This window comes from Pleurodeles waltl, chromosome 5 (assembly GCF_031143425.1).
Source record: "Pleurodeles waltl isolate 20211129_DDA chromosome 5, aPleWal1.hap1.20221129, whole genome shotgun sequence".
Taxonomy (NCBI): domain Eukaryota; kingdom Metazoa; phylum Chordata; class Amphibia; order Caudata; family Salamandridae; genus Pleurodeles; species Pleurodeles waltl.
Genome location: NC_090444.1, coordinates 330,349,714 through 330,376,231, shown reverse-complemented (window position 1 = coordinate 330,376,231; position 26,518 = coordinate 330,349,714). Strand labels below are relative to the sequence as shown.

At 49.5% G+C, this 26,518-nt stretch overlaps 1 long non-coding RNA gene across 1 annotated transcript in view; it reads left to right on the top strand.

Annotated features, from left to right (window-relative positions):
- Window positions 1–1,504: 1,504 nt before the first annotated feature.
- LOC138295647 (uncharacterized) overlaps window positions 1,505–26,518 on the top strand; it is a 98,690-nt gene continuing 73,676 nt past the window's right edge. The window contains exon 1 of the long non-coding RNA XR_011203651.1: window positions 1,505–1,763. This is a non-coding gene — a long non-coding RNA (uncharacterized lncRNA). The remainder of the gene's footprint in view (window positions 1,764–26,518) is intronic.

The window sequence follows — 26,518 nt, the reverse complement described above, 5'->3', positions numbered from 1 at the left end:
TCTGCCCAGTGTTTTGTGCTCGTATCCACAGCTGCCACACGTACCTTCGCCTTGTTTTGATGTGTTGGGCTGTCGCCAGGAGGATTGGCGCAGTTGGATGGTGTGGACCGGTTCCTCTTTCATGGTAGGCTGTTGAGGGACAGTGGCTGCCGATATTGATTGCCCCCTCACTGCGGCCATGGCATCAGCGTGAACAGCAGACAGTTTGTGGGTTCGAGCCAAGATCAGTATTCAATCAATCAGGGAATTTGTAAAGTGCACTACTCAACCGTGAGAGTCTCAAGGTGCTGGGGGGGAGGAAGGGTGGCGCTAGGGTGCTGCTACTGCTCAAACAGCCAGGTTTTGAGTGGTCTCCTGAAGGTAAGGAGGTGCTTGGTCTGGAGCAGGTGGGTGGGAAGAGTGTTCACGTCTTGGCGGCGAGGTGCGAAAAAGATTTGCTGCCAGTTGTAGTTCTGCAGATGCGTTGGATGGTTGCGAGGGTGAGGTCGGCGGAGCGGACCTGTCGAGTCAGGGTGTAGAAGGAGAGCCATCTGTTGAGGTATTCTGGTCTGGTGTTGTGCAGTGCTTTGTGAGCGTGGGTGAGGAGTTTGAAGGTGATTCCATTGTTGAGGGGGAGCCAGTGCTGGTCTCTCAGGTGGCTTGTGATGTGGCAGTGGTGGGGGATGTCCAGGATGAGGCAAGCGGAGGCGTTCTGGATGCATTGCAGCCTATTCTGGAGTTTGGCCTTCCAGGGAGATGCCTAGCTGCTGCAAGATAAGTTTTCGTAGCATGTTCGAGTGGCATCCCTGGATAATATGTGCACTGATTTTTTCGTGTTCGTTGAGGCCTACGCACGTGCTGGCGAGCTTTCTGAACCTGGCGTAGAACATGTCTATGGATTCTATATCCGTTTGCTGGGCTTGGCGTAACTTAAACCGTTCATAATTGGGGTTGAGTTGGGGATCGAAATAACTATTTAGCGCCGTCACCGCGGCATCGAAATCTCCTGTATCACCTGTATTGGGGAGTGAGTCGAAAAGCTCATGAAGTTCATCGCCTTCCATGTGTAGCATCAGTTGCCTGCGCACTGCACCATCTGTTTCTCTGGTTGTGCAGAAATAGTTCTAGTGGCGGCCAAGCCATAGGTGCCATTGTGGCGCCGATGTGGCGGGGTCCGCTAGCTGACTAAACAGGGGCAGCGCAGCCATAGAGGAATGAGCCCCTGCACGGGCATGTGCAGGTTTCTGCTCCCGAATTTGCTGCGGTGTGCTCATTTTCTTTGTTCTTTTTTTTCTTTTCTTTTGAAGTATAGACGACCTGGTCTTTTTTAACACACTGTGTTTGTCAATTTTTTTTTGTAGTTTTTCATTCCACTTTAAGATGCTGCAGTTGCCACGCTTGAATGTGTTTGCTTTAAATGTAGTCTTCCTAATATTTATGTTAATTATTTTTTAGTTTTACCTCTCTTCTCTTCCCACGTGGGGATGCAGCCAAAGATGTGTCACGGGTCACGTGCACCCGGTTCTGTAGATGGCAATTTTTGATTCTGTGGAGGGCAGCCACTCAACTCCGTGGAGTTTCACAGTTTTTTTTCCCTTGTTTCTCTCTGGGGCAGGCACCATGGTGGACACCCTCTGGGGTCCTCGCCGTAACATGTCTTAGCACCGCTCCTTGTGAAGCTCAGCGGCTGCCCATTGGAGCCTGCCCAGCACCTCTCAGCATACGCGCTTTGCCGAACCCAGCAATCGCAACGGTCTTGGAACAGAGGGCGGCGTGATACGCAGGTAGGCCTCTGCACCTGCAGATTGTTTCTCCGCCGAGGCGCCTGTGCACCAGCACTCAGGGGGGCAGGGCTTTAGCATGTGGGGGTGCTGTCTAAAGTGCTTTTGGGCCACCCACACCACTCCGGGCAGTGTGCCGCCAGGTATGTGGGAAACTGCGGGCCGCGTGGTTACCGGCCTTGTTGCCAGTGTAGAGTGGCGCAGGGCCCGCTGCCACCGCTGCGCGCAGAAACACTCGGACACCATTAAGTATAGAAGTTCTGGGGGGAATGCCTCCGTCAGCTGACCCAACTTTATTTATAATCGCGGCCGTGGTCCGCTCTCATGCCCGTGAAGGGCAAAAAAGTATAGAAGAGCCCGGGTGGCTCTCTACAACAGCCACTTCACGGATTAGTAAATCGATGAATGAGTCAATATATACGATTGTAATGTGCTATGTTTTGCACCTAAACTCAGTTCTGGAGGACCCTCCACGATTTATGATTTGTATATTGTGATGAGAATAAACTATACCTATTTTGAGGGCTCCTTATCATTGGTTAAACTTGCGCCAGTGTACTAGCCGGAGTGTTTCTGCAAAGAGGAATCTCAATAACGTTACAAGTGGCGGGTTCTCATGCAGCACATTTATTTTCCCGTGCAGAATTTAATTGCAGCAAAGTAATTGCCACCTCGTGCTGCAATAAAAAACATGAGTGATGCTATTGTCAATCAAGCTTGCAGAATATTCTCGAGAGTTTAAGTACTTGCGTGTCAAATAGAGCGCTCTCACTCTGGTAATTACCATGCCACTTTCTCCATTAGAGCCTTGACAACATTTAAGCTTTTAATTTCAAATGCTGTACTACCATTAAGGGCTAATTTTCACAATATTGTCAACAATTTCTGAAATGGTATAATTGTCTTTTGCTTACAAAACTCAATCACATCACTTTAGTAATTATGTTATTCGCATACTGTCCGTTATCTAATGTAGTGGAGCAGGCACATTCATCTTCCGCTCAATTCAGTTCTGCCACTGTTTTCGCTCCTCTCCACCTGCAAAAGAAACAGAGAAAATATCGTGCCGTGCTAATTAGACGATTATGGAAACGTTTCCTGAAGAGGAAGTCGTTGTTTATTCATAAAGCATTTTGGACAGTTCTGCATAAGCGTGAAAAGGAAATAAAATATGAAAGTGTAGACTTAGATGTCTCACAAGTCATGATGCTCCACCTGAGTGCAGTAGTGAAATATTCTCATATTAAGTCGAGGATAATAATTACTTCCGCATTCAGTGATTACGCACACTGAATAAGAAAAAAAAAACTCTCCCCAGAACATTTGTCATCAAGACTTTTCTTCTCTCTAGTTTAACTAATCAGTGGTAAACATTAGATTGTAACTCCATGTTTCCGACTGTACTGACTTTCGATTAACCATGTTGGCTTTTCTTTATCTGCATGAATTACTATATAAAAAGGGGATCCTTATAAATAATATAAGCTGACTATGAAGGATGTATATAGTTGACAATTCAAGGATGCAAATAGTTGGAAATGTAAATGGAGCGGCACCAAAGTTTTTAAAAATTCGCACATTCTGGAAGCCTGGTTAGCTAAAGTGGCACTACGCTCATTTAAACCCTTGATGCCAAAAGAGGGTTGACCTACTGTGCCACTACAACCTCCTATTGGCTGCTGAGAGGCTAAGGGATGGACCTATGGCAGAAACTACAGAAAGTACAAACTTTGGCAAAGCCAGTCAGTATCGCTTACAGTTATTGGCTTTGCTAATGCTTATAAAATTGTGCATCACTGGCAAGGCCAAAGTAGTGTCCTCTCAACTTGTGTTAACGCGTCCGTCTATGTTAATTTTATACACATCAGGACTCGTTTTAGGTCGATGAATCTTTGGACCCAGTGGTGAGACACCATAAGACGAGATAACTGATCAATACATCAAACAATATGTCAATAATATTGTCAACATACATCACCACCATATATTTCACTTTTGACATTAGTAAACCTTCGACGCAAACATAACCTTTCAGTCATGAATAACCACACCTTACTGGAGTTTTGTGAATTTTATTCCCTATTGATTACAATCTAATAGCAAATGTATTAATCTCAAAACCGAGAAGCAAAAGAGCATAGTCACTATATGACAATAATACAAAGATCATAATCATATGATAGTAATATGAAGATGAATAATCTAAACGCCTAAATCTCATATAATGTTCAGTTCAGCATAGCACCACGTCAGTCACGCCAACTACGTCAGTCAAGTGAATGCCTCACCTAGCCACTAATTAGCATTAGCATGTTGGGCTTCATGCAAAACAATTTAGAACATCAATTTGGAAAACATCTAACTAAGGTCACTAATCAAAAATACACAGCAGTTGGTACCTAGAAAGAAAAGGCAAACAAATGAATTTCCATTAGCAACAGTATAATTACCCTCCTCGAAATAGGTCAGCATACAGGATCAGTCTTCGTCTTCAGGACATCAGTTAGATCGCCGTCAGTTTATCTAAGCTAAGGGCAAGGGACACTTCCCTCATAAGGAGGAAAATGTAAAGGGACAAAAAGGGTGAGGATGGTTTTGTCTAAGTCTCAATCACCAAATAGAGTGACAGAGTTTCTGGATGCAATCAATATCATTCCCTACCTAATGCTCTTTGTCCTTGTGTCATGGGTTTTTATCCCTTTTTCTTAATACATTCCCCCAAAATTCTATTGGACAGTCACTACACCCCACTATCTGTAACCTATCAAATTATACATTAAGTAATGCATTTGTCATTCTATTGATATTTTTCATTCTTCTAATTGGTCTTCATAATTGACGTTTTTTGTAGGTGGCACATCCGGGGTTACTTTATTTTCTGGCACACACTTCGGGTCAAGAGTTCTCCTTTCCGCGATTTAATGTCCTTGAAAGTGTCCATGTTTGTTGCAAAGTCCATAATTTTATACTAAAGCTGCTAGAATGCGGATGAGAAAAATTAGCATTGTTGCAAATAAGTGAAGAAAAGAACAACTGCTGGGTCATGGCCTTTTGCAAGTCCGCACACTGGAGAAACAGAAAAATACGCTTTAATATGAGAGCTACAGAGCTAGTTTTCGACTCACGCTGACTTAAGATGTATGGATTCTAATAAAATGCAGTCTTCATACATGTTAATGTTTTCAGTTAGTCATAATACAAGCGATTATTTCTTACAGTCGACATTAGTTTATGCATGTGAAAAATTCTCCACGTTTAAAATACGTTTCAATGAATATTATTAATGCAGCATTGTTAAATATAAGCTTTCACATCTAAAAATAAGTAACGTTTACATTACGCTCTCTCAGTCCTCCTCTGATGACGCTCGTCATCACACAATCTTTCTTTTTGATCTTAATTTTTCACCTTGCGCATAATACGCATTTCAACATCTTGCCCTTTATGTCAGCTTTCCCATATTTCATTGAACATTTTCTCTCTTTCACTTTCTTCATTTCTTTTGGTTCTTTTAGTCCAATTTCTTTTCACTTTGTCATTGACTTTGCATACCCCCCATAATCCTAATAGACAAATTAAAACAATTAATAGACCCATCATAATTTTTGCAAGTACCCCATTCCAAATGTTGGTAAACCAGCTTCCCACTCGGGCAATTCCTTTCCCAAATTTCTCCCAAACACCAAGGGGGTGATTCTAACATTAGCGGGCGGCGGAGGCCGCCCGCCAATGTTCCCCCTCCAAAATACCGCTCCGCGCTCAAAAGACCGCTGAGGGTATTTTGGGATTTGCCCTGGGCTGGCGGGCCGCCGCCAAAAGGCCGCCCGCCAGCCCAGGGCAAATCGACCTTCCCACGAGGACGCCGGCTCCGAATGGAGCCGGCGTAGTGGGAAGGTGCGACGGGTGCAGTTGCACCCGTCGCGTATTTCAGTGTCTGCTTTGCAGACACTGAAATACTTTGCTGGGCCCTCTTACGGTGGCCCCTGCAGTGCCCATGCCATGGGCATGGGCACTGCAGGGGCCCCCAGGGGCCCCACGGCACCCCCTACCGCCATCCTGTTCCTGGCGGGAGACCCGCCAGGAACAGGATGGCGGTAGGGGGTGTCAGAATCCCCATGGCTGCGGAGCGCGCTCCGCAGCCATGGAGGATTCTGTAGGGCAGTGGTAAACCGGCGGGAGACCGCCGGTTTACCCTTCTGGCCGCGGCTGAACCGCCGCGGTCAGAATGCCCGTGGTCGGTGACCCTGGCGGTCACTGGCCGCCAGGGTCAGAATGACCCCCCAAGTTCTTTCAGATCCTTCAAATCTGTACTATCTCTGGTAAGGTTAGTAAGCATGTTTCTAATTTTCTTACTGTTATCTGGGATAAATGAGCAACAATGACGCTCATTAAGCATTTTGCAAACACCTCCACTCTTTGCTAAAAGAATGTCTAAAGCAAGCCGATTTTGAAGAGTCATAGCTCTTTCTGCAGCAAGTTCAGTATCCATCAGGAGTATAGCTCCTGTAAAATTTGTCAGCATGTTATCCACAATAGTAGACAACTTTTGAATTTTCATAGAATTCAATATAACCCCTACTGATGGGATTATGGCTCCAAATATATCACCAATGACAGCCGCCACTGATTCTCGTTTTTGTCTAGGATGTTGTGATTCAGACGTTTTAGGTATTTGTTTTAAGTCATCAATCTGGTATATCTTTGGAAATACTATTCCCAAATAACATGTCCCAGACCATCCCTTAGGAAGTCGGTAATATGCATTCAGTCCACAAATATAATAGATTCCAGGGATTGCTGGATCTTGTCCATTTAACATAAAGGTCCATTTACTCTGAAACAAAAACACATGCCTACATTCACTCGTACCCACAAACAAATTGTCTTGATCAGATTTTGGTCTATATATACAGAGCCTACCTACGTGTAATGCATCTATAGCTAATTTGCCTTGTGTTTTGATTGCAGTATAAGCATAATCATTTGCATAAGTACGTTTTTCGAGGCCTTTTTCTAACCTTTCTTTCAGTGCTTTGCGTCTATCATCTGTGTGATCTAAAAAGCTTTTCTCTACAGGAGATAATAAGCAAGTCAAATTGTTGCGATGTGCATAAGCAGTTCCAAATGTAAGTGTTGGCTCAAAGAATCCTCTAACTATTTTAATATCATGCTCTTTAGCTAATTTATTTAGGAATTCAATCACAGGCACAAAAGAAAACACAACATCCAAATTTGAATAAAAGTATTGCACATGCTCTTGATTATAGAATCTTGTTAATAGCAAGCTGCAACTAATTCCATAAGTAAGAGGGAGGCTATGATAAGTGACTCCCTCCTGGACAGACGAAGGAATTTTAGTACATACATAACAATCTTTCACATCCATAGTTTCCACATACTCATTTAATAAGCGATAGAAAACATTAGTAGAAAGTTCCCCTTTTGCATTAGTTCCCTCATGCATGTGTCTTGCGTCGTGCTCAAATCTCTCCCACGTGATAGTTTAGTAGTGGTAGTTTCAGGTTTCGAAGTTGCATTAATAGTTTCTTTCTCTCTCCATGGCATTCCCACAATCACTCCCACAATCATTACTGCACATACAACACCTATTATAAGACCTAACCAACTACACACCTTACTTTCTTTGCTACTGTAAGCCATGTTTGTATAGAATCAGAATAGCAGATCAACAATCAACTTTGAGAAGCAAACTCTTTTTGCGTATGTTACAGCGTCTTCACTCACTCCAGGCCCCTTTTCGTCAATTCAGGTTAGCAGCTTGTCGTAATCAGGTTTCCTTAAAGTCAAATCCAGGTTTAGTGTCACTTTCCGATAGTTTCTAAAGTCTCTTTCTCTTTTCAGCTTTCACAAATTCAATTTTAGCCGAGTTTCCCTTTGAATATCTTCAGGTACCGTAGTATTGGCCTGGTACTTCTCGATCAAAGCAGAATGCTAAAAATTCTTGTTGCCATTCAGAGGTTGTAGCATATGCCCATTCAGGACCTGTATATCTTCTGTTTGCTATTCTTTTTCTTTTTAGCCTTCGTTCACCTTGTTGTTCTCCTTCACTTAGATCATCTGCTTGTGAAGTATCACTTTCTTCTATTATTGTCTCATTTGATACCTCTCTTATTTTAGGATGTGACTTGTCTGGCCAATTATCGCCTCTATGTGTCTTGGTTCGGTGTTTTCCTTCAGGACGTTGGACAGCACCCTCCTCTTGTGATATGGTGTTTCCTCTTGACGGACCTGCAACTGGTTCAGGTGACTCTGACTCGTTTTGATTTGTATCTACAATTTCTCCTTCTCTTTCGTCTTCTGGTTCTATACTGAGTTCGGGCTCTAATCCGTATTCGTCTACTTCTGGGAGAACCTCTCCTTGACTTAGTTCTCCTGCTGCCTCAACTGAGATAGGCACTCTGTCACCTCTCTGGAACTCATTGACAGTTTGAGGGACAAGGCTGTTCTCAGTGGACCCTCCGGTAGTCTCAGTTCCTTCTTGACTGATCTCTGACTCTGAGATTTCTCTTCCTGAAGTTGCTGTACCGGAAACTTCAAGTTCCTCTTCAACAGGACACATTACCCTTTTTGTGTGACTGGCATGTATCCAGTTGGGAACCCCGGCACACTTCACGGCAGTGGTGGTCGTCAATATTACTTGATACGGCCCCTTCCAACGCGGCTCAAGACACGATTTTCTCATGTGCTTCTTGACAACCACCCAATCTCCAGCTTGCAGAGAGTGACCTGGTTCGCCAATTGGTGGCAATGCGTTAGCTTCCACCTGGTGGGAGAAAGAGCGAATCACGTCAACCAAACCTTTGCAGTAATCCAACACCATATCATCTGTAATATTCACTAGTGCATTTGCAGGTATCGCTGGTAATCTCATTGCTCTGCCCATGAGGATTTCATGGGGGACAGTCCCGTTTTCTTATCTGGGGTGTTTCTCATAGACATCAGTACTAGAGGTAAAGCATCTGGCCATTTCATGTTTGTTGCAGCACACATTTTTGCTATTCTTGATTTTAAGGTACCATTCATCTGTTCAACTAGTCCTGATGCTTCAGGGCGATAGCTACAATGCAACTTTTGTTCAATGTTGAGTGCGGCACACAGAAGTTTAATCACCTCATTGTCGAAGTGTCTCCCCCTATCTGATTCTATAGAAACCGGAAACCCGAATCTTGGTATTAATTCTCTGAGTAGTAGTTTTGCAACTGTAAGACTGTCATTCCTACGTGTGGGATATGCCTCAATCCAATGACTGAAAACACACACAATCACCAACACGTACTTCAATCCTCCACAAACAGGCATTTCAATAAAATCCATTTGCATTTTGTTGAATGGACCTCCAGCTCTCCCAATGTGGCTCAAAGTTACCACAGTTCCTTTTCCAGCATTCATCTGTTGACAGATGACGCACCTGTGGCAAGTGATTTCTGCGGCATGTCTGAATTTTGGATTGAACCAATCAATCTTAAAGGATCTGATCATGGCGTCTCTTCCTAAATGGGCCTGCCCATGGTATAACCGTGCAAACTGCGACAAAAGACTATTTGGTAGAACCAGTTTTCCCTCTTCTGAAACCCACAGATCATCTGCCCTTTGTACACACTGCATTTTCTGCCAGGAACGTTTTTCTTCTTAGCTAGCACAACTTTGTAATGTCTTTAGCTCATCTAAGGTATCAACCACTCGTAATGCTAGACTTAAACTCGTGTCATTTTCAGGTTGTGGTAACAATTCCCACTGCTCCTTAAATGATATACAATTTAATGCACAAAATCTTGCGACCTGATCTGCATAGCTGTTTCCCATTGACACAAAATCTTGTCATCTGGTATGAGCACTGCACTTCACCACGGCAATTTCAAGAGGTAACTGAATCGCATGTAACAAATCTCTTATTTGTTCACCATTTTTCACAGGAGAACCAGAGGAGGTCATGAAACCCCTCTGTGACCAGAGTTGGCCAAAATCATGCATGATTCCAAATCCATATCTGCTGTCAGTATAGATAGTGACTTTCAAATTTACAGCTGAGTGGCATGCTTTTGTAAGAGCTATTAATTCCGCCACTTGTGCAGAAAACACTTTCTCGAGCCAGGAGGCTTCGACAATGCCAGTTATGGTACATACTGCGTAACCGGCTTTCAATGTTCCTGCTGAATCTCTTAGACAGGACCCATCAACAAACATAATGCAATCATTTTCTTTTAACTGGGTATCCTGTATGTCTGGGCGAGGTTTGGTACAGAGCTCAGTCACCTCAAGACAATCATGCTCAAATTCTTCCCCATCTTTGATTTCTGTATTTTCATTGGGAAGTAAGGTTGCCGGGTTCAGCACAGTGCATCTCTTTAGTGTGACATTTGGTGACCCCAGTATAATCGTCTCATATCTAGTGAGTCATGCATTTGTCATGTGTTGTGTCTTAGTTCGTGTCAACAGAATTTCAACTGAATGTGGAACCATTACTGTCAGGGGGTATCCCATGACTATGCCTTCACATTGTGAAAGGCTTTGACCAACTGCTGCAACTGCTCGCAAACAACCCGGTAAGGCTGCTGCGACAGGGTCCAAAGTAGCTGAAAAATATGCTACAGGGCGATTTGCATCTCCGTGGACCTGTGTTAAAACAGACAAAGAACAAGCATCACGTTCATGACAGAACAACAGAAAAGGTTTTTCATAATCAGGCATTCCTAATGCTGGTGCCCTGCACATGCATTCCTTCAATTCTAGAAATGATTCAAGCTCCTCTTTTGTTAAAGTGATTGTGTATGGTTCGTCCTTGACTTCTTTTCCCGTCAATTTTATTAAAGGTTTTGAGATGATCGAGAAGTTGGGTATCCACTGGCGACAGTAGCCCACCATTCCCAAAAACATCCTGACATCTCTTTTTGTTATTGGGGAATTCATCTGCAAAACAGCTGTTATTCTTTCCTTTGATATTCTTCGGGACCCTTTCTCAATCAGATCTCCCAAGTATTTCACTTCTTTTTTACAGTATTGCAACTTTCTGGATGACACCTTGTCCATTCTTCCCCAGATGATTCAACAATGCAATGGTATCATATTTACAACTGTCTCTGGTTTTAGATGCAATCAGCAAATCATCAATGTACTGCACAAGAGTCGAATTAAAAGGCAGCACAAGAGGTTCCAAATCCTTTTTCAATATCTGATTAAAGATGGATGGTGACTCAGAAAACCCCTGAGGAATTCTGCACCAACTGTACACCTTATCCAGGAATTTGAAACTGAATAAAAATTGACTGTCTTCATGAAGAGGTATCGAGAAAAATGCTTGTGATAGGTCTATTACAGTAAACCATTCAGCATCACAAGGAACCTGGAACATTATTACTGCTGGGTTAGGTACCACAGGGCAGCATTTTATCACAATTTTGTTTATTTTTCTCAAATCCTGCACAATTCGAACCTTCCCACAGGGCTTCTTCAGACCCATAATGGGAGAGTTGCACGGACTGCTCAAAACTTCTTTCAGGACTCCCTGTCTGAGAAAATCTGCAATTATTTGTGACACCTCAATGAGTACGTTCTGGGTCATGTGGTATTGTGACACTTGTGGGAACACTGCATTCGGCTTTATCTGTACCTTGACTGGTTCTACTCCCTTTATTAACCCTACTTCTTCCCCAGTCAAATCCCACACTTTCTTTGTTACGGTCCCTTGTAACTCAACAGGTAGGTCGATCAAGGTATGCATTGGGAATAAAGTAATCAAAGGGTAGTCTTCATTAGTCTCTCCTCCTTCCTCTATGTATCGACTCATCTCCCTCATCGTCACTGTTTGTTTGTACTTCTCTTCCATCATTGGAACAGGTAATCGAACATTTTGTCTTACATAGTAAGTCTCTCCCTAGTAAGGATACTGGGCTTGAATCGCATACAACAAATCTATGCAGGCCTTGGAAATACCAATTTCAACCTGCACCGGATCAGTAATCGGATTAGTCAAGTACTGGTTTGCCACACCAACCACTCGTATAGTACGCCCTGAGAGACGTAATCTCGGGACTTCTGCACTTCGAACTGTAGAGCGTGTAGCTCCTGTGTCGACCCAAAATGAAACCTTATAGCCCATTACTTTTCCCTCTACATATGGGCCTCTCTGATCCACCTCTAAAGATGCTGCAAGCCTGCACTCTTCACTGTCTGAGCTGTCATCTGACCAATCCTCATTCATGCCACTTTCACCTCGTAATGGGAATTGTTGCACAGTGTTGTTTTGATTGGTTACCTGGCCTGTGACCTGCTGAGGAAGCATCACCTGTAGCTGTCCCATCGGAGCCATGGGTAATTGCATTTGCTGTCTAGGCACCATAGGAATCTGCTGCTGCACTGGTTGCATTGATACTGACTGGAAACGCGGCATTTGCATCTGCTGCATGGGTTGTACCCCTGGCATTTGTACCAAATTATTCTGAAAATTCAGGTTTTGAAGTCTCATTTTTGGACCTCGTGGATTTTGTAATGCACCGACATTAATGCTTTGCTGAACTGCACTATCCTGGACCATATTCGGACAATCCTGTTTCCAATGCCCCATGCCCCCGCATGCATGACATGGTGACATATTTTTCATTCCCTGACCGTCGTTTTGAATAACAACATTATTCATATCCGAACCACGGTTCACAAACCCTCGACCTCTGCCTCTCGGCTGTGCCTGAAACACACCATTCATTTGCGGTTGTTGCTGTATCATTTGCTGAACTCCATTCCCCTGTATTCCAGCTTGTGCAGTCCTTATCTGCATCACCATCACTTTCTCCTTCAACTTTTTCTGCTTCAACTCAGTCTCATCACTACAGTATTTCGCATACTGTAATACTTCATCAATCGGTTTAGCTTGCCAACAAATCAAATGATTCTTAATCATCTGGCTGACCTCCGGCCTCAGCCCTTCGACGAACCTAAACACAAGATGGTTCATGTCCTTCGGTTCGATAGTCTCAGTACCACTGTAATGTTTGAACGCTTTTAATAGTCTCTCGTAATACGCATGTATTGACTCCTTAACCTCTTGAGAGGTCCGGTCGATTTTCTGCCAATCGGTCACCTTCGGCGGCACCTTTTGTTTCAAGAACTCAATTACTTTATGATAATATTTCATCACCTCTTCTGAAGGTGCTCCAGTCACCTTATCTCTTGCCGGCTCCTTCGTGGGCCAATCTACCCCTCTCTTCCACTCGAGCCACAAATCTGGCGGAACAATAATCTCAAACAAAGTATTCAAGTCTTCCCAGAGACACTTTGCAAGCTTCACAAACCTATCCGTCTGTTGATACCACTCGATTGGCTTTTCTCTTAGCCTAGGATAATCATTCGTAAAGGATAAAATGTCTCCCTTAGTCCATGGCACATGCACTAAAACACCACCAGCTGTCTCTCTCATGGGTATTTTTACTGAATCTAGATTAGGTGTGGTCCCAACTTTATTAGACCCTGGGCTATCTCCCTTTCCCTTATCTCTTTTCTTTGCCCATCGGCCCTCCCATTTCTCTAATGCACCCCACATTTGTGCACTTTGCAACAGTTCTCTCAGGTGTGCCTTCATGTCTGTAGATCTCATGTGTTCAAAATCTTTGGAGTCAAAATCTAATCTGTAGCTTCTTTTCAAATGTTTAGTATTTCTGATATCAATATTGTATTTGTCTGCCAAATTCGCTAATCTCTGATGTACTTTGCCTACCTCTTTGGTAATCTTGGGGCATAAGTACCTCAATTCTGCCTCAGTGTATGATTCCAACCTATTTACTCCCATTGTTCCTTCCACTAACTCGGCAGCTTCTGCCCCTAGTCGTACAAAATTCAAGTATTCATCTTGTTTTTCTTTCTCAGGTTCATCTGTAGTCACTGTAGTCTTTTGTGAGGTACAAGTTTTCTCTAACCACTCATTTAGCTGTTGTACTGTAAAACCCTGCAGTGAAATGTTCCCTGTATGTATCATTGGAGAGTGTGAGGTATTCGTACTCATAGTTTGGGGAGTTAAGACTCCCAACCCTGCTTGACGCATCGCTTCGAGAGGTGCCCCTACTGGACTAAGGTCCATCAAGGGTCTCAGTGGCTCATTTACCTTTTCCCCAGGGGCCATTATCTGTGGGGTTCTCATAGGCCCTCCTCTTATCGCTTCCTGAGTCATGGCTTCCTGATCATACGTCCCTGTCTTACCTTGCGCATACAATGGCACTGGGGGACCAACAGTAATAGGTAACGATATGGCGGCAGGTGTCTGACCTGAACTCAGACTTCTTGGAGCTGCAAAACCATATGTCTGCTCGAGTGTACCCGGTACAGGTACGAACGGTGGTCCTGCTACAGGGTTATACCCAGGTATCAGCTGTGGCGGTTGAGATACTAGCTTCGGGGTCGATTCAATCTGTATTAACTTTGGCTTTGTGTATATCAGGTCTGGCGGCACTATCAAGTTTGTAGTAGTCTCAAGCACTGGGACATCAGGGTAAATTCTTTTTATCTGCGGTGGAGGCTGCAACTGTATCAGTAAGTCTGGTGCAGTGGGTACACTGACACCATTCTGTATCGAGGCTGTATCGCTAGTCTGTACCGTATCAGTAACTCCCTTCTCCTGCGTCTGGTTCCCAGGATCCAAGCTAGTGCTTGGAGCACTGTCACTCACCGCATACGGTGGCGGACGATCATGTAACAATCTATCCATAAATTCCTCATCATCTGAATCATCTTCCTCTTCCCAGGATCTTTTATTTTCTTTAGTTTTGCCTGAATCTTTGTCGGTTTTGCAGGAGGCTTTCTTTCCCTGTGTCTCTTCTACCTGTGTTATTGCTGGGAATAACTTCAACCCATCTACAATTCCCCGTCTCCACAGTTTGGTCTCATTGTCCCATCTGGCTTCTGCATAGGATTTTTCTGCCGTTCTCAGTCTTTTCTGAAACCTTTCTTGTCTATGTTTAAGAGCCATCAAGTCCCAGATCGCCAAAGCCTCGTATTGTGCCGGTCTCGGAGGTGGTTTCTGCGTACTTAACATCCACCTCAAATTTTCTAGCACCTTTGGATTAAATGTCCCATGTTCTGGGAACGCTAAACACCCCTCTTTCTCTGTTAATTTGCGCCATTGTTTCATCCATAAGCAAGGTGCAACACCCTTTTCTTCCATAACTGTATAAGCCGGAGTACCCTCAGGTGGTGTAGGTTCCCCATCGGTTGCGACAATATATACATCTCCCTTTAAAGCGCTTTTGAATGCCTTGACAAAATTCATTTTTGCAATTCTTTATTTCGTATTTAATCAGAAATGGCTTAGTTCCCAGGACACTCTTCACCTGCCCTTTCTCAACCTATTGCCTCTCACGGACGGCAGCCAATCCGTGCGTGACCCCTCTCGGCATCTGACCTATCTCAGCGCGGCACCACTGACGTCACACTCACACACACTGCAGCTGACAAAGTCTTGCGGCTCGTCCACTCTTCACTGACCCCTTACAACTCATACAAACTAATGCGAATTATTGCGAGCACCTTAAAATGACAACACAAATCTGTCGGTTTACTACAGGAAGGGTAACACATTTGCTTCAGAACTTTACAGAGATTTCACTTGAAGCCTCTGCCGCTACTCTCTCCTTCTCGGTTCCCACATACGCAAGCAGAATACGACCTGCAAATCCTACTCTCAACTTGTCAATGACTCCTTCTAGTGCACTTTAGAATTTGTCAAATCTCCATCGAAGGTTTCACACATACATCATAACTCAAACTCGACTTGTCAACCACGCCCGATTGACCTATTAAACCGCACAGATCACAACATAAACCACATTTATCATCATACTCCGGAGTCTTAGACCTCAACAGGTCCGTACACAACAACCAACGACGTGGATAATTTTGAGCAACAAGCGCTACATTCACATGAAGTACGCCGACTTCCCTACTATCATACTGTGGAGTACGCCCACTCCTGCTAAACAACACTTAATTTGGCCTAAATACACGCAAATTTCACAACCACCTGCAAGATGCATAAGCTTAGGTAAGCGCAAAGACCCTAACCACACATATTATGGCGCCGAGAACATTCCAAACTCATTTAGGCAGGCTCTGAGATCCCGGGAAAGCCATGGCAAACCTAGCAACCCATCATCTCTCCAAATTGCATTATCACAGAAAACAAATTAAACAATGAAACTCCGTCCTAGGGCCCCCAAGGGCCTAACCGTCGCTCTGCTACCAGAACTGTTAACGCGTCCGTCTATGTTAATTTTATACACATCAGGACTCGTTTTAGGTCGATGAATCTTTGGACCCAGTGGTGAGACACCATAAGACGAGATAACTGATCAATACATCAAACAATATGTCAATAATATTGTCAACATATATCACCACAATATATTTCACTTTTGACATTAGTAAACCTTCGACGCAAACATAACCTTTCAGTCATGAATAACCACACCTTACTGGAGTTTTGTGAATTTTATTCCCTATTGATTACAATCTAATAGCAAATGTATTAATCTCAAAACCGAGAAGCAAAAGAGCATAGTCACTATATGACAATAATACAAAGATCATAATCATATGATAGTAATATGAAGATGAATAATCTAAACGCCTAAATCTCATATAATGTTCAGTTCAGCATAGCACCACGTCAGTCACGTCAACTACGTCAGTCAAGTGAATGCCTCATCTAGCCACTAATTAGCATTAGCATGTTGGGCTTCATGCAAAACAATTTAGAACATCAATTTGGAAAACATCTAACTAAGGTCACTAATCAAAAATACACAGCAGTTGGTACCTAGAAAGAAAAGGCAAACAAATGAATTTCCAATAGCAACAGTATAATTACCCTCCTCGAAATAGGTCAGCATACAGGATCAGTCTTCGTCTTCAGGACATCAGTTAGATCGCCGTCAGTTTATCTAAGCTAAGGGCAAGGGACACTTCCCTCATAAGGAGGAAAATGTAAAGGGACAAAAAGGGTGAGGATGGTTTTGTCTAAGTCTCAATCACCAAATAGAGTGACAGAGTTTCTGGATGCAATCGATATCATTCCCTACCTAATGCTCTTTGGGGGTCATTCTGACCCTGGTGGTGGGTGATAAAGCGGCGGCCAACCCGCCAACAGGCAGGCGGTCAAAAAAATGGAATTCTGACCCTGGCGGGAACCGCCAACACAGGCCGCCACTTTAACACTCCGACCGCCACGGCGGGACAGACAAACAGCGCGGCGGTCACCGCCAACAGGCAGGCGACAGACAATGTACCGCCCACAGTATCACAACTCACCAATCCGCCACCTTTTCCGGGGCGGGAGCCCCACCGATAAAAACACGGCGGAAACAGACTACGAGCGAGAAAACGCTCACCTCTATACACTCCACGAGGACGGAGGACAGCATGGAACCCGAATTAAACATCCTACCAGCTCTTGTCTACCTGCTCATCTACCACGAGTACGAACTCCGGCGCAGAAGACAACGGTGAGTACTGCACCTACGACACAGGGGAGGGGGGAGGACGAAAGGTTACGGGCACACACATACGCCCCCCCCCCCCCCCCCAACTATCAACATACCAATGCAGAGCAACAACTGAGTGACACCCCCCAAACCCCCCTGAAAAATGCAAAAACACAATAAAATTTTAATGTAAATTTATGTATCAATTAGGTTCATTGAAGTCATGGAAAATTATCGTCATGAAATATCAAAAATCATGAACAGTGCGAAAGCTATGTACATAGTCAATAAGTCCTGCTCAGTGTGTCAAATATCCACAGTCCGTGGGCCAATGTCTACCACACACATGGGCAAAGCCCACACAGGAGACCTGAGTCCGTTGGAGAGAACACTGCTGGGGCATCAGATGACAAAACTACAGGCACCTCAGTGGGAAGGGAATGGGGGGCACCTCAGCCACAAGAGTCCACGACGCCAGAACCACGAAGGGGCCACCATGCCCACTGTGCCATCCTGGGGAGTGCAAAGCCACAGTCCATCAGGTGGATTAAAGACTCCACTGGTCATGGAGGAGGCAGGGTGCCCAGAGTGCAGCGTGAACAGTAGCTCGACACAGAACCGGCACTGTCAATGGGCCAGCGGAGTGGTGCTTGAGATGAAGGGCCCACCGGAGCGGTGCAGAGACGGCGGTGCCCAGCGGAGCGGTGCCTGAGAGGAAGGGCCCAGCGGAGCGGTGCCTGAGAGGAAGGGCCCAGCGGAGCGGTGCCTGAGAGGAAGGGCCCAGCGGAGCGGTGCTTGAGATGAAGGGCCCAGCGGAGCGGTGCGGTGCTTGAGATGAAGGGCCCAGCGGAGCGGTGCCTGAGATGAAGGGCCCAGCGGAGCGGTGCAGAGACGGCGGTGCCCAGCGGAGCGGTGCTTGAGATGAAGGGCCCAGCGGAGCGGTGCCCAGCGGAGCGGTGCCCAGCGGAGCGGTGCTTGAGATGAAGGACCCAGCGGAGCGGTGCTTGAGATGAAGGACCCAGCGGAGCAGTGCTTGAGAGGAAGGGCCCAGCGTAGCGGTGCTTGACAGGAAGGGCCCAGCGGAGCGGAGCGGTGCCTGAGATGAAGGGCCCAGCGGAGCGGAGCGGTGCTTGAGATGAAGGGCCCAGCGGAGCGGTGCCTGAGATGAAGGGCCCAGCGGAGCGGTGCCTGAGATGAAGGGCCCAGCGGAGCGGTGCCTGAGATGAAGGGCCCAGCGGAGCGGTGCTTGAGATGAAGGGCCCAGCGGAGCGGTGCTTGAGATGAAGGGCCCAGCGGAGCGGTGCTTGAGATGAAGGGCCCAGCGGAGCGGTGCTTGAGATGAAGGGCCCAGCGGAGCGGTGCTTGAGATGAAGGGCCCAGCGGAGCGGTGCTTGAGATGAAGGGCCCAGCGGAGCGGTGCTTGAGATGAAGGGCCCAGCGGAGCGGTGCTTGAGATGAAGGGCCCAGCGGAGCGGTGCTTGAGATGAAGGGCCCAGCGGAGCGGTGCTTGAGATGAAGGGCCCAGCGGAGCGGTGCTTGAGATGAAGGGCCCAGCGGAGCGGTGCTTGAGATGAAGGGCCCAGCGGAGCGGTGCTTGAGATGAAGGGCCCAGCGGAGCGGTGCTTGAGATGAAGGGCCCAGCGGAGCGGTGCTTGAGATGAAGGGCCCAGCGGAGCGGTGCTTGAGATGAAGGGCCCAGCGGAGCGGTGCTTGAGATGAAGGGCCCAGCGGAGCGGTGCTTGAGGTGAAGGGCCCAGCGGTGCTTGAGGTGAAGGGCCCAGCGGTGCTTGAGGTGAAGGGCCCAGCGGTGCTTGAGGTGAAGGGCCCAGCGGAGCGGTGCTTGAGATGAAGGGCCCAGCGGAGCTTGAGGTGAAGGGCCCAGCGGAGCGGTGCTTGAGATGAAGGGCCCAGCGGAGCGGTGCTTGAGATGAAGGGCCCAGCGGAGCGGTGCTTGAGATGAAGGGCCCAGCGGAGCGGTGCTTGAGATGAAGGGCCCAGCGGAGCGGTGCTTGAGATGAAGGGCCCAGCGGAGCGGTGCTTGAGATGAAGGGCCCAGCGGAGCGGTGCTTGAGAGGAAGGGCCCAGCGGAGCGGTGCTTGAGAGGAAGGGCCCAGCGGAGCGGTGCTTGAGAGGAAGGGCCCAGCGGAGCGGTGCTTGAGAGGAAGGGCCCAGCGGAGCGGTGCTTGAGAGGAAGGGCCCAGCGGAGCGGTGCTTGAGAGGAAGGGCCCAGCGGAGCGGTGCTTGAGAGGAAGGGCCCAGCGGAGCGGTGCTTGAGAGGAAGGGCCCAGCGGAGCGGTGCTTGAGAGGAAGGGCCCAGCGGAGCGGTGCTTGAGAGGAAGGGCCCAGCGGAGCGGTGCTTGAGAGGAAGGGCCCAGCGGAGCGGTGCTTGAGAGGAAGGGCCCAGCGGAGCGGTGCTTGAGAGGAAGGGCCCAGCGGAGCGGTGCTTGAGAGGAAGGGCCCAGCGGAGCGGTGCTTGAGAGGAAGGGCCCAGCGGAGCGGTGCTTGAGAGGAAGGGCCCAGCGGAGCGGTGCTTGAGAGGAAGGGCCCAGCGGAGCGGTGCTTGAGAGGAAGGGCCCAGCGGAGCGGTGCTTGAGAGGAAGGGCCCAGCGGAGCGGTGCTTGAGAGGAAGGGCCCAGCGGAGCGGTGCTTGAGAGGAAGGGCCCAGCGGAGCGGTGCTTGAGAGGAAGGGCCCAGCGGAGCGGTGCTTGAGAAGGAGGGGCCCAGCGGAGCGGTGCTTGAGACGGCGGGGCCCTGTCCAGCGGTGCCTTTCTTCTCGGCGGGTCCCTGTCCAGCGGTGCCTGTCTTCACGGCGGTGCCCTGTCCAGCGGTGCCTGTCTGCACGGCGGGGCCCTGTCCAGCGGTGCCTGTCTGCACGGCGGGGCCCTGTCCAGCGGTGCCTGTCTGCACGGCGGGGCCCTGTCCAGCGGTGCCTGTCTTCACGGCGGGGCCCTGTCCAGCGGTGCCTGTCTTCACGGCGGGGCCCTGTCCAGCGGTGCCTGTCTTCACGGCGGGGCCCTGTCCAGCGGTGCCTGTCTTCACGGCGGGGCCCTGTCCAGCGGTGCCTGTCTTCACGGCGGGGCCCTGTCCAGCGGTGCCTGTCTTCACGGCGGGGCCCTGTCCAGCGGTGCCTGTCTTCACGGCGGGGCCCTGTCCAGCGGTGCCTGTCTTCACGGCGGGGCCCTGTCCAGCGGTGCCTGTCTTCACGGCGGGGCCCTGTCCAGCGGTGCCTGTCTTCACGGCGGGGCCCTGTCCAGCGGTGCCTGTCTTCACGGCGGGGCCCTGTCCAGCGGTGCCTGTCTTCTCGGCGGGGCCCTGTCCAGCGGTGCCTGTCTTCTCGGCGGGGCCCTGTCCAGCGGTGCCTGTCTTCTCGGCGGGGCCCTGTCCAGCGGTGCCTGTCTTCTCGGCGGGGCCCTGTTCAGCGGTGCCTTTCTTGTCTATCAAGGGAGCCAGACCTGGCCAGGACTCCCTGCTTAGTCGCCCTCCGACCGTGCAGTTGCTGGACCCTCCTGTGACGGAGTCCTGGGCCCGTGGGTGTCCTCCGTCACACCCGGGATGGGGCTTGTGGGGCCCTCCTGGTCCGCGCACCTGCTGGCTGACTTCTCCGCCTTGCTGCCCTTGCCCTCCTTCGATGAGGCTCTCTGGCCCTTGCCTGCCCTTGATGTTGTGGCAGGTGACGGGCCACGACTTTGCTCCTTGGGGGCAGCCGTGTCAGCCTTCTCACGGCGGGCCTTGGTTTTACGGGTTCTCTTCTTCCAGGGGGGGGCTGGCTGTTCCCTTGCTGCTGGCCGATGTATCTGTGCTGGGAAAGGGTGGACTCCAAAACCCGTGCACAATGGTCAGACTTGATGCAAGGCTGGTGGTGGCTGAGGTGCTCTTCGGACTCTTACCAGATGGAGGGGGTGGGTCAGGTGGTGCAAAGAGGTCAAGTTTGGAGAGGAAAAGTTTTTTAGGAGCAATGGGAAGGGTAGGTGCAGTGGGTATGGGAGTAGAGGGAGAGGATGTGGTTGTAGGAGAGTCAGGTGTGCTGTCTATGGGTGCAGGTGCTTGTGACGTAGGCTGTCGTGTGGTGGTTGGCTGTTGTGTGGGTGGCTGCCTGCGTTTGTGTGTTTTGGAAGAGGGGGTGACAGACACAGTGGGAGAGGACACAGGGGACGTGTAAATGGCAGTGGGGGTGGTGACTGCACGTGTGCGGACTGTACTGGAGGGTGTGGTGGTGATGGAAGTACTGGCTGATGGTGGTGTGCATGCAGGTGTGAGTGGAGACGTCACAGGGAGGGAGGAGGGAGACGAGGAGGAGGGGGACACAGAGGTGGTAGTGACTGTTGCCATGGCTGCATCTGGATGTTGCTTGGGTGAATGCTTGTGGGATCTGTGGTGCTTATGTCTGGATGAGCTGCCCTTGGGTGTTGAGGTGTGTGCAGGCTGGTCTGATGGTGTGGATGGGATAGGCTGAGGAACAGGAGACTGGGAGACGGTGGAGGCAGTTAGAAGAGGGAGGCTGGAAACAGGGACAATGGCTGCCGTCAGTGCTGAGGCCAGAGCATTGAACGATCGTTGATGGGCAGCCTGACCCGAATGAATGCCCTCCAGGTATGCATTGCTCCGATGCACCTCCCTCTCTACCCCCTGGATGGCATTCAAAAGGGTAGACTGCCCAACAATGATGGTCTGTAGGAGGTCAATGACCTCCTCACTGAGGGCAGCAGGGGTAACTGGGGCAGGGCCTGAGGTGCCTGGGGCGAAGGAGATGCCCGCCTTCTTGGGCGAGCGGGCACGGAGCGAAGGCTGAGGGGCTGCTGGGAGGGCGGAGCTGGTGCGCTTGGTGGCGGCTGTACCTGTTGAGGCGGGGGGCACGGATGTTGCCGCCACCGCTAGGGAGCTCCCTTCCGAGGACGTGTCAGTGTCGCTGGTGTCACCACGGGTCCCCGTTGTGGAGCTCCCCTCGCCCTCCGTATCACTGGTGACCTCGGTGTCTGTAGCATGGCCCACCGGGGCCTTGTGAGTTGCAGCTCCCTTGTGCTCCGATGCCAATTCTCCTCCGCCTGATGATGCTAATGCACACATGCACAAGAAGATAAAGAAAAAGGGTGGGGGGAGAAATAAAGACAGGTTGAGTGCATGCATTGTCAACACCGTTGTCGGAGAGGACAGACACAGGAGCCTCCAGCACTACGCCGCGCAATCGGGGTACACTACTCAGTACTTGTGACTAGGCCTACAGGTCTATGGACAACAAATGCACACATGGGTGATGCTGGACCATGGATTGCTGTACTTGGCACCCTACAGAGGTGGGGGGCGGGGGCACAGGGCCATGCCTAAAGGAGGGGACTACACTACAGAAAGCGCCCTGGCCTCATGTCACCCACAGCCCTCCTCCCCCACCCAGGCACCTCCACTGCGCGTAAAGATAGCAGAATGTGCTGGTACTCACCCCCTTGTGTCTGCTGTGATGTCCTCACGCGCCCATCCAAATCGGGGTAGGCCACCGCCAGGATCCGGGACATCAGGGGGGTCAAGGTACGACTGGCACCCCTCCTAGGTTGGGAGGCCATCCCCAGCAGTGACTCGGCAGTCTTCCTGGTCCCGCGGCGGATGTCCTCCCACCTCTTTCGGCAGTGGGTGCCCTGTCTGTTGTGGACCCCCAGGTTCCGGACTTCCTTGGCGATGGCACGCCAAATGTCGACTTTGTGATGGGCGCTGACCTATTTGACATGTACAGGGTGGGAAAGGAAATTTCAACATTTTTCTGCATGTTAGATGTGATTGCCTCCCCCCCCCCCAACCCTGCCATGTGGCACATGCTCTCATCTGCTCCCCACCCCACCATCTTACATCCACCATACACAACCCAGGCATAGCCCATTCAACGTGCACCCAGTGTACTTACCTGTTGGTCTGGAGGACCGTAGAGTAGCGCATACTGGGGCAGGACCCCATCCACAACTTTCTCCAACTCTTCTGAAGTGAAGGCAGGGGCCCTTTCCCCAGTCGCAGCAGCCATTGTCTCTTCCAGACCGAGGTCACAGCAGCACTTGCAGTATAGGTCCTCTCCTGTGGATGATCAGGTCTTGAGTGATTAAGCAGATAGAAAATGGCGGTCATGCCCGCGGCGGTGCGTACCGGTGCGGTGTGTACCACGACCGCCGGCGCACATCGTCATTGGCTCCTGAGACCCATAGGGTGCAATGTTAACCAATGCGCCTTCGTGCTGCGGTCTTCGACCGCCTACCGCCACGGTGTGCCACGCCAGCACGTTGACCTCACATCCCACTGTCACACTTCTCAGGTCAGGCAGCCGCCATTACAAGGGCCCACATGGCTTAATTGCTTCTGCGTCACACAGGCCTAGGCCTTGCATTGCCACTCATACAAGCCTTTCAATGCATAGCGATTCGTGTACTGTGCAAGCTGGGTGAACGTACCTGTGGGTTGCTTGACTCTGTGCTCCATGTTGTCCTTCCTAGGCACCGTCCCCTGGGATTTGCGAGGAGAAGGATGAATCCTCCTGTGTACCGACCGCTGGTGGACCTGTCGACAATGGAAGAACGACATATTATACTTCGATACCGACTTGACCGAGCCACTATACATGAACTGTGTGCCCAGCTGGAGCCAGACCTGATGTCCCCCATCCGCCAACCCACAGGGATTCCCCCTCTGGTGCAGGTTCTGTCAGTACTCCATTTTTTGGCAAGTGGGTCTTTTCAGACAACAGTGGCCATGTCATCAGGGATGTCTCAGCCTATGTTTTCTAAGGTTTTGTCCAGAGTGTTGTCTGCCCTGATGAAATACATGCGGAGATGCATTGTTTTCCCTGAGGAGGGTGATTTGGCCACTGTGAAGGGTGATTTCTATGCCCTTGGACATATCCCCAACATCATTGGTGCCATTGATGGGACCCATGTGGCTTTAGTACCCCCAAAAGACAATGAGCAGTTGTACAGAAATAGAAAAAATTACCATTCGATGAATGTCCAGGTGGTCTGTTTGGCTGACCAGTACATCTCCCATGTAAATGCCAAGTTCCCTGGGTCAGTGCATGATGCGTATGTCATGCGAAATAGCAGCATCCCTTATGTGATGGAACAGCTACAGAGACACCGTGTGTGGTTAATAGGTGACTCTGGTTACCCCAACCTGCCTTGGCTATTGACCCCAGTGAGGAATCCCCGGACCAGGGCAGAGGAACGGTACAATGAGGCACATGGGCGAACTAGGAGGATTATAGAACAGACCTTCGGGGTCCTGAAGGCCAGGTTTAGGTGTCTGCATATGACAGGTGGATCCCTAATGTACTCACCAAAGAAGGTGTGTCATATCATCGTGGCCTGCTGTATGCTTCACAATCTTGCATTGCGACGCCAGGTGCCTTTCCTGCAGGAGGATGGTCCAGATGGTGGTGTTGTAGCAGCTGTGGAGAGTGAAGAGGAGGAAGACGACGGGGACGACACGGACACAGTTATACAACAGTATTTTCAGTAGCACACAGGTAAGAATCACCCACGCCATTTTACATTTACTTCTGGCCTCCTGCATCTCTACTTTCTGTGTTTCCCCCAGTTCCTTTTAACTGATTTTTGACTTTCCCTTCCCTTTTCAGAGCTGTATGACCCACAGCGTGACTTCTGCTTTGTTTGCCCATGGACTAATGCTTATTGACATTGGTATGTTGTCATCACAATGTAACTGAACATTATTGCACCGTTATGTGTAATACATTTGTAAAGAATACAAGCAGACTCCTGAAATTTGAAGTGCAATTGGTGATTTATTTTAAGTGCTGCATATAGGTCCATGATAGTAAAACGGTGATGGGTGGGGGTGGAGTAATGTCCATGGCAGAGTCCAGTTCTCAGTAGCACAGGTGCATTGTCCATATGCCTGTGGAAGGATGGAGCAGGGGCTGTTTGAGGTTTGACAGGGTGACACTGTGGGACAGTGGGATGACATCAGGGGGTATCTTATGCTGGCGGGGGTCTTGGCATCCTACTCTGTCTTCTTGTGTGATCTCAGGTTCCGCTTGCGGGGTGGTTGATCTTCAGCAGGAGGTGGGGTTCTGGTGGCCTGTCGTTGTGTGGGGGCCTCCTGTCCACTAGCGCCGGCGGAGGTGGTAGGCTGTTCGTCGTCCGGGCTAGTGACAGGGGCCCTTTGGGGTGCCACATGGTCCCGCAATGTGGTGACTATCTGGTTGAGGGCCAGGACGATGGTCCCCATTGCGGTACCGATGTTCCTGAGTTCGTCTCTGAACCCCATGTACCGTTCCTCCTGCTGTGCCTGGATCTCCTGGAACCTGGCCAGTACCGTCGCCATCGTCTCCTGGGAGTGGTGGTATGCTCCCATGATGGTGGTGAGGGCCTCTTGGAGAGTGGGTTCCCTGGGCCGGTCAACCCCCTCTCGCACAGCAGCCCTCCCAGTTCCCCTGTTTCCCCGGGCCTCTGTCCCCTGGACGGTGTGCCCACTACCACTGCCCCCAGGTCCCTTTTGTTGTTGGGGTGGTGGGTCAGCCTGGGTGCACTGTAGTGGCGGACACACCGCTGATTGACGCGTCCTGGAGACAGAGGCATGGGCCTGCTGGGTGGGAGCTGTGCTGGTATTCCCAGAGGGGGTTGGGTCTGCTGTGGCCTGTGTCTTTGTGTGGGGAACCGACTGTCCAGAGGTCCCCGATGGTCCGGGCTGGTCATCAGGTTCTAGGTCGACAGAGCTGCTGTCATCACTGGGGGCCTGTTCTGGGGGCGGGATGGACAAATCTGGACCCTCCTGGCCGGTGTGTTGGCGTTCGGGCCCTGCAGGGGTAAAAGAGTATGGTTATTGCTTCTGTGTGTGCCATGGCGTGCGATTTTGTGGGTGCCCTTGTCCCCCAGTGCTGGCATTCCCTTGTGGGAGAAGTTGTGAGGGTGGTTTGTGGGGGGGGATGGGTATGTGCAGTGGTCATGCTTAGGTGATAGGTGTCCATGGTTTGTGTTGGCATTCAGGGATTGGTGGTGTTGGGTGGGTTGTGCTGGTGAGACATTGGCACGGAGGATGTGTGCTGGGGGGTTGGGGGTGAGGGTGGGGGTGTGGGTTGGCATGCTGGTGGTTGGGGGGGGGTGAAGTAGTTGAGATTAGACTTACTAGAGTCCATTCCTCCGCCTACTCCAGCGAGGCCCTCAGGATGCAGGATGTTCAAGACCTCTTACTCCCATGCTGTGAATTCGGGTGGAGTGGGTGGGGGTCCGCCGCCAGTCTTCTGCACAGCGATGTTGTATCTTGACACCATCGACCGCACCTTCCCCC